We start from the raw sequence: 9,418 nt of genomic DNA, 5'->3' as shown, positions 1-9,418 counted from the left end.
TAGGTTGAAGCTCTAACAGCCATCCTGGAACAAAGGAAGATCCTGATATCAGTTGATTCAGACCAGCTGAGATGGGGCAATAACAATGAAGGCACCTTTAACCTTAAAGAGGCAAAACGCATAGCCCTTGGGCTTGACTCGACCAACCCTGATTGGGTTTGGAAGAATCTATGGCAGAACTAGGGATGGATGAAAATTAAACTGTTAATGTGGTTAGTGCAACATAAGAAAATTCTTACCTGGGAAAACCTATGGAAAAGAGGTGTATCTAGCCCATCCATATGCTAGCTATGTGAATTACAAGAAGAAACTATGGATCACCTTCTCAACCTTTGTACATTTACTTCCACATTGTGGAATGGGATTGCTTCAATTTTCAGACAAATAGATAGGGACATGGACAGCATCACTAGTACCCTAAAGAATTGGAGGAAAAACTTCTCTGATTATGAAACAGTCAACAAAGCTTGGGCTTTAGCTCCAACCTTCCTAATCTGGGATGTCTTGAAAGAACGCAACAACAAAATTTTCAAAAATAAAAAAGGTTCTTCCCATAGCATTATGGAACAAATTTTAAGACAACTCAAGGAGACGGTAGGAAATCTTATGCAAAAACTCCCTGAGAATCACCCTTCAGATGCTCATGTGCAGATACTACTACAGTTGGGTATGCAGGGGCTTATTCCTTGGGGCAATAACAAAAACACAAATCAAATTGTTAATGATAAAGACTTCTGGCACCCTCCCCCTCAGGGATTTATGAAATGCAACATAGATGGGGCCTCAAAAGGAAACCCGGGCATGGCTGGATATGGGGGAGTGATAAGGGATGAAAAGGGTTGCATACAACTCATCCTTCATTGTAATTTGGGGAAAGCCACAAACAATATGGCAGAGCTCATGGCCCTTGAGCAATGCTTAGAAATCCTGAGGGAAAAAAATCTTCATAACATCATAATTGAAGCAGACTCTGAGTTGATCATTAATTCGGTCAAGAAAATCTGCTATGGCTTGGCTCCAGAAAAAGTCTCGAAACATTGGAGGCTTCTTCAAGTTTATCAAAGGATCCAATCCCACCTTCAAAACATGAGAACCCTAAGTTTCACGCATGTGCGCCGGACAGCCAACAAATTGGCGGACATTTTAGCTAATGAAGGAGCTCTCTGTGCTAAAAGCAACAATAAATATAGATGGAAAGAGGTCCCCCAGGGAAAATTGAGGGATTAGTGTCTCAAATAGGTGAATGTGGATTGAGAGCTCTATCAAAACGGGGAATTCTAGCAGATTGTAGAGTTCTGGAAATAGTTGATGTACAGTCTTCATGAAGCAGCAATTCAGGGATATTTATGAAAAGAATATCCAGTCCTTGGTTCGAAGTATCAACCCAGAACGGGAGCTGGGTTAGCGAGCGTGCAGTTGGAAAAAACTACAACATTCTGACCAAAGCTGTGTGGCAATGGCACAAATGTGTCTCTCAGCCGAATGGTTGGCAGTGGGTGAAACAAATCCGCGGTAATTTTGGTTATGCTACAGTTGAGGCGGTTTTCGGGATTTTGGGCATCCTCAAAACCCAAAGTGGTTTTCTAGAAATGAGCTCGATGCCACTAAACGTTCAACACGTGGCTCAAGGAGGAGAGAGAATACCACCTTCATCGGGCGGGTATTCCTCCTGCTTCTTTTCAGCCTGATATTCCTCACAACCGTTGGATCAAGTAGTTGCAGATCAACGGCCTAGGTTCAATGTGCATGTTGGTGGGTCCTCTTTGGTTCCACTTTTAGTTTTTTCAGGTTCATGTGCTTTCGTGCCATTTTGATCCTCGGCCGTTAGATCTTGGATGATGGTGCGAGCAGTTTTTTGGGCCCTAGGCCCAGTTCTCGAGCTATTGGCTCTTTTCCCAAAGCACAAAGTGAAAGATAAATTCTTTGGCCCTCTTCTCCTTTGGGTTCGATGTATTTTATGTAATCTATTTTATACATATAAGTGAATAGAAGGACCGACTCTTGCCTCAGAAAAAAAATAAATGTTATATACAAAGAGATTCAAGATTCAAATCCCTCAACTTACTTATGTCTATGAAAAGGGCATTCATAGTTAACATTCCTAGTTACCTAGGGGTTATAGTGTTCAAGGACACTAGATATCATTAACTACTACATCCAATCAATATATATATATATATATATATATATATATATATATATATATATATATATAGATATAGTTAATGATATTTTATAATTTTTTGTGATGGCATTTAACACTACAATATTTTGTTAGTTGTTTTATATCGATTTTATTCAACATCATGTTATCACCCTTGGGGTTAGTGCAATTGACAAGCACCATGAAATTGAAATGGTATGTACAAAGAGATTCAAGATTCAAAATTTTCAACTTACTTATGTCTGTGAATGGGGCATTCGTAGTTAACATTCCTAGTTACCGACGGGTTATAGTGTTCAAGGACACTAGAGATCATTAACTACTACATCCACAATATATATATATATATATATATATATATATATATATATATATATATATATATATATATATATATATATATATATATATATATATATATATATATATATAGTTAATGATATTTTATAATTTTTTGTGATGGCATTTAACACTACAATATTTTATTAGTTGTTGTATTTTTGTGTTTATTGTTTTTTAATTTAATTAAGCTTACTATGTAACCCTTGTTAATATGAGGTGTGGAGTAGTTGTTTTATATGGATTTTATTTGACATCAAGTTATCACCCTTGGGGTTAGGGAAATTGACAAGCACCATGAAATTGAAAGGTTATGTACAAAGAGATTCAAGATTCAAATCCCTCAACTTACTTATGTTTATGAAAGGGACATTCATAGTTAGCATTCATAGTTACCTAGGGTAATAGTATTCAGGGACACTAGAGATTATTAACTACTACATACACAAAATATCTATACAAGGCATATCCCCCCGAAGGGATCACTTCTTGCTGGCTCAACCATGCAGCTTGACCCTTGGAATGTTGAGAGAATCGAACTTGTGATGTCTCGATAGAAAATATGCTTTAATAATGGTGACTTGACCAATTGAACTGACCCTCAAAGTTCCTCAGGAATCAAGTGATATAATGCAAAAATGTGATTGCGAGTAGTTCTCCATTGGATGGGACCATCCTGAAAAATAGATCGATTCCTAGCCAGCCAAATACCCCAGCAAACAAGCAAAGAGAGATTCCAGATTTTTGTGATGCTGCAGAATTCCACCAAGTTGCCAAGAAATTAATAGATGAACACCATTCCATCTGTCTGTGATGTTAAGGGAACTATAAATATGTAGCCACACCTCACTTTTCACTAGACAGGGTAGGAATAGATGATCAATATCTTCGGCTTGGTCTTTGCAAAGACACCATTGATATGGACCATGAAAGGCATGATGATTTAGGTTTTCATTAGTGGGGGCTCTTTTTGATGGTACACACCACATGAATATATGGGCTTTGTGTGGTGCCTTAACCTTCCATAGCAGTCGTCACCAGTGGTTCCTGTGATGATATGAGAGAAGTGTATCCATCCCCGGGAGTGTATTGATCGTGTGATGTTGCAGCCCAAATGATTTCATCCTCCCAAACGGTAATCCTAATATGATATTCTGCAAGTGCCCCAATGTAATTGTCCCAATCCATGCTCCACCTCTCCGGTATCCCGACTTCCTGTGCATTTAACCATTTCTGAGAGATTTAGGATGTGTTCCTACCATCTGCAATATGTGAGAACTGTGTGATACCGTCAAGTGCAAGTATTTGTCTGAGTTCTAGTGGTAGGATTTGTGCATTGCCACATCCCGACCAAGCATCAATTCCTAGTCGAACCATCTCACCATTTCCAACTCGCCATGCCAATCCTCGCTTAATGACATTTATGGAGTGTGTGATATCTTTCAAAATGATGGATGATCTAGTAATGCCCCAGGTCGGGCTACGAATCCAATCCATTACTGATAGAGGGTGTATATATTTACAATAAACCACCTCTTTCCATAAACTATCAGATGTAATAATCTCCCACCCCATCTTTGCTGCAAGAGCCTTTGAAAATAAGTTCACATCCTTAATACCCCATCCTCCCCATTTTTTTGGTTTTCCAATTCTTTCCCATTTCACCCAAGCAAAAGTCCTCCCAACATTTTTCCCTCTCCATAAGAATCCACAACAAATTTGTTGTATTCCATTGATGATGCCTTTTGGAATCCAGGCAAGCGTCATCCAATTTACTGGAATGGCCTCCAAAACAGATTTTATAAGAGTTAGTCTACCCGCTCTAGAAAGCCATCTATAATGTCATATGTTGATGCGCCCTTCAATTTTTTCAATAAGCCATGTCTAGTCCGCTATGCGATAATCATTTGGCTTGAGCCTGAAGCCAAGATACTTGAGTCCTGCCTCCATTTCTTGCCTAACGAATTGAAAATGATGAAGAGCATGCCTTTGCTCATTTTGTAAATAGGACACCATCAATGGTGGATTTGTTGTAGTTGGGCTCCACACTTGTAGCTTTACAAAACAAGGATAGAATATTCTTGAAGTAAGTGGTATCACGGATAGAACCATCTAAAAAAATAAGTACATCATCTACAAATAATAGATGCGATAGATAGGAGACATCTGTCATCTTGACAACACCTAAAGACCCTTCAGCACAAGATTTTGATATAAGTCTACTTAAACCTTCCATTATTAGGAGGAATAATAGGGGTGATAAAGGACACCCCTGTCTCAGTCCACATTTAACATGAAAAAAATCGGATGCATCCCCATTAATGAGTATGCTATATGATGCAGATGTGAAACAACACATAATCCATTTAATGAATGAGTGAGGAAAGCCAAGATGGGTCAGAATAAGCTAAAGGTAAGTCCAACTAGACCTGTTAAATGCATGAGCTTAATAGAATGGATCCCTTCTTGTGCAGTCCCAATGGCTTCATGAATCTGGCTATGACTATGAAATGAAAATCGTTCCTTGGAAAACATCTTGATAAAATAGGCTTGATACGAATTGCAATAATTTTTGATATAGTTTTTTATATGCAATTACATAAGGATATAGGACGATAATCATCAAATGTTTAAGGGTTATCAACTTTGGGTATGAGAGCAATAAAAGTTGAATTGAACTCCTAGTGCAACTTCCTCGAAAGTATGCATTCCACAATTTCAATTAGGAGATCAAAACCAATATGCTCAACGAAGGTAAGGTAGAATTCCATCGGCCATCCATTTGGCCCTGGGCTTTTATCACCTTTAAACCACTTCCTAACAACTTCGAGCTCCCCCAAAGTAACCAACTCATCTAGTGTCACTATATCCTCTGCCTCTACAGATCTAAGGAAAGTCCCTATTATGTGGAGTACCTTGCAATGGCAACTTCTCTAGGCACCCTCAACAATTGGGAGAGATGTCTAATACCCATGTCGAAAAGTTGATTCAAAGTATTGGCATCCCTTCTAGTATGGTCTCTTAGAGTCCAAATTGTATTACTCAGTTTCCACCCCCTGGCACATTGCTGAAAGAATTTGGAATTTTCATCCCCAGCCTTTACCCATATGGCTATTCTCTTCAATCTCCATGTCTCATCTTGTTGTTTCAGGAGGTGAATCTTTTTTGTTTCCAACCTTATTAGATGTTCCTTACTTTCCATATATGAATAACTAGCAATACCAGAGCCCTCCATCTTAAATATGTCAGATTCAATTTTCAAAATAGTAGCCTCATCCTTTTTATTTTTATCTTTAGCCCAACTTATAGTCGTGGGTTTAATTCGGGATAAATTACTGGAAATCACCATAGCTGGTGTGGAGTTGTTGTCTTGTCCATAGTGAACCTGGGATTCCATAACTATTTTGTGAAAGTCTTCTTCTACAAGCCACGTCGAGTTAAATTTGAAAGGGGAATTTGGATTGTAATTGGAATTCATAATTTCCAAATAGATTGAGGAGTGGTCACATATACCCCCTGATCCCACCCATTGTCTAATTCTGTCCAGCTTTTCCACCAAAGGTGATTTAATAATAAAATGATCTAATATTCTAGCGAGTGCATCCTCGCCTATTCTCCTATTCTGCTAAGTCGGGAGAATCTTTGTCGAGTCAACGTTCATGAGGTTATTGTAGTCCAACAGGTGTTCAAAGTATTCCATCAAGGGGTCATTCCATGCCCTATTACCCCATGATTCGGCATGACCTAAGGAGAAGTTCAGGTCTCCTCCTAAGATGATATTTTCATTAGTCATAAAATATGTAGACAGCACCTTATCCCAGAGACACTCCCTATTATGACAAGGTCCATATATATTTATCAATCTGAGTGGTACATTAATTTCAGTGGCTGTAATGTCAACCCCCAAAAATCTTCACCACCCAAAATATTGTCGATCTTGATAGTCTTGTTATTGAAACCCAAAGCGCATCCCTTGGATCTCCCTCTCACATCCAGAGTATGGAAAATCCAGTCCCGGAGAATGTTCGACATAATAGTGTTGATAGTTCCCCCTTCTCCCAATTTCTCTTGTAGCAGTAAGACATCAATCCTAACCATGCCTAATAGTCTTATGTGCACTAGTTTCTTGTCCGGGCAGGAAAAACCCCTGCAATTGAATGAAAGGCACTTTATGGGGTAACCCGATCAGGGTTTACTTGTGCTCTAAGAACAATAAATAGAAATCTGAATACCAGTCGCCACCTCGATACCTGCCCTTTGGATGCCTTTAGAAATATTGGATTGTCTAGGGAATTTCTGAGCTCTAGAGGGGGGTCCTCTCCCAATCCAAAAGTGAGGGTTCTAGGGTGAGCCTAAGATCTGAGGTTGTATCTATGAGAGATATTGCTAGAAGAATCCTCCCTATCAAGAATAATTGAGAGAGAATCTAAGGTAATGGTAGGTGCAGTGACCAGATCAATGGGGGGAGCCGATGAAACATGAAATTAATGGGACTCAATCTACAAGCATCTAAACCCAAACCCGAAGTTGCTAAAGATAACATAGCAATGCTAAAATTCATAAAAATATGAGAAGAGGGACGAGAGGAATTAGGAGTACCTGGTAAGATTTCAGGTCCATTTGAGCATGATCGAGTGACCCGAGCATCAGGAGTCTGGTTGCCCAAATAATGAAGATCATCCATAGCCACCCTCTGCCTCCTCTGAGGTTCCATCGTTATGTTCTGCTCATAGGTCGAATCAACATCCGTCTCAGTCTGAGTACCAGTAGTAACAAATCTTTGTGATGGCTTGATGTGTACATTTGTAGTCAACGGACAATACTTATACAAGTGCCCCACCTCATGACACCTTTTGTACCGGAATGGGATCCCTTCATAATCGAGGATCTTCCATCCTATTATCTCCCAGAGTTGTAGTCGATAACTTTCAACTAAACCCTCTCTAGTATCTAGGTGTACTAGAATCCTAACAATGGCTAAACATCTGGTTTCCATATATGATCTATCCTGGTCGAGATAGATGCCTAGGTCATCCCCAATGCACCTGAAGACCTCTTCTGACTAGAATTGTAGTGGCAATTCGGGGAGTCTAACCCATATTGGACCCGCCCCCAATTTCTCTTTCTCTGGGTCGAATAGTGATGACCACCTCTTGAGGAGAAGTGGAGTCATCTCAATATGCCAATATTGGGACTGAACCTAATTGGCCTAGTCTTGTTGTGGAAAAATAAGTGCAAACTAGCCTCTCATCATGGTTAGAACAATCAGCAGCTGGTCCAGCAAGTGACCCCAGATTTCTACTGTCCATTGCTTCAACTGAGTAGGGGTATAATTTCGGCCTCTCACTCTGCCAACAAGGATAGTGCTCTCAGTGAGGGCTGCTTGTTCCATACTAATTCCTTCTCCAAATACCAACAAATGCCCCTACTCACGCACCTTGGTACACTCTGATTTTTTCTTTCCCCCTGACCTCTATGAGTTGTCTACTAGGTTTTGATCATTCTCTGTAGGCTGATACTCGTCTGAGTCTGAAGCTCTGGTGTCCTCATTACCTTGTTCCTGACGAGGAGTTCCAACAAAACACCCTGATGTGCGCGCTGCAAGAGGAGGTCTCGAGCCTTGGGGTTCGGCTCCCGTTAAGCCTTGTACGTTATGCCCTGAGTTGACAAAACCATATGTGTCGGCCCCATAATCGCTTGTGCCCCCACCCTCCATGAACAACACACTGTGTACATTTGTCTCTTGTCCATGTTGCTCGAGTTCCCAATATTGTAGCTCCGATGGCGACGGAATATGCAGAATAAGGTGAGCATGGTCCTCGAGTAGATATTATGAGAAAAGGGAGAGGAATTAGGAGTACCTGGTAACATTTCAGGTCCATTTGTGCGTGATCGAGTGACCCAAGCATTAGGAGTCCGGGTGCCCGAATGATGAAGATCATCCATAGCCACCCTCTGCCTCCTCCGGGGTTCCACTTTATGTTCTGCTCATAGGTCGAATCAACATCCGTCTCAGTCTGAGTACCAGTAGTAACAAATATTTGCGAGGGCTTGATGTGTACATTTGTAATCAACGGACAATACTTATTCAAGTGCCCCACCTCATGAAACCTTTTGTACCGGAATGGGATCCCTTCATAATCGAGGATCTTCCATCTTATTATCTCTCGAAGTTGTAGTCGATAACTTTCAACTAAACCCTCTCTAGTATCTAGGTGTACTAGAATCTTAGCAATGGCTAAACATCTGGTTTCCATATATGATCTATCTTGGTCGAGATAGATGCCTAGGTCATCCCCAATGCACCTGAAGACCTCTTCCGACCAAAAATGTAGTGGCAATCCTAGGAGTCTAACCCATATTGGACCCACCCCCAATTTCTCTTTCTCCAGGTCGAATAGTGATGACCACCTCTTGAGGAGAACTAGAGTCATCTCAATATGCCAATATTGGGACTGGACCTAATTGGCCCAGTCCTTTTGTGGAAAAATAAGTGCAAACTAGCCTCTCATCATGGTAAGAACTATCGGCAGCTAGTCCAGCAAGTGACCCCAGATTTCCACTGTCCATCGCTTCAACTGAGTAGGGGTATAATTTCGGCCTCTCACTCTGCCGACAAGCATAGTGCTCTCAATGAGGGCTGCCTGTTCCATACTGATTCCTTCTCCAAATACCAGCAAACGCCCCTACTCACACACCTTGGTACACTCTGATTTTTTCTTTCCCCCTGACCTCTATGAGTTGTCTACCAGGTTTTGATCATTCTCCGTAGGCTGATACTCATCTGAATCCGAAGCTCTGGTGTCCTGATTACCTTGTTCCTGACGAGGAGTTCCAACAAAACACCCTGATGTGTGCGCTGCAAGAGGAGGTCTCAAGCCTTGGGGTTTGGCTCCTGTTAAGCATTGTACGTTA

The sequence above is a fragment of the Pinus tabuliformis genome, chromosome 3_1, assembly GCF_031772625.1.
Source record: "Pinus tabuliformis cultivar Carrire ecotype Pingquan chromosome 3_1, CPIR1, whole genome shotgun sequence".
NCBI classification, from domain to species: Eukaryota; Viridiplantae; Streptophyta; class Pinopsida; order Pinales; family Pinaceae; genus Pinus; species Pinus tabuliformis.
Note: the sequence above shows the minus strand (reverse complement) of the source record.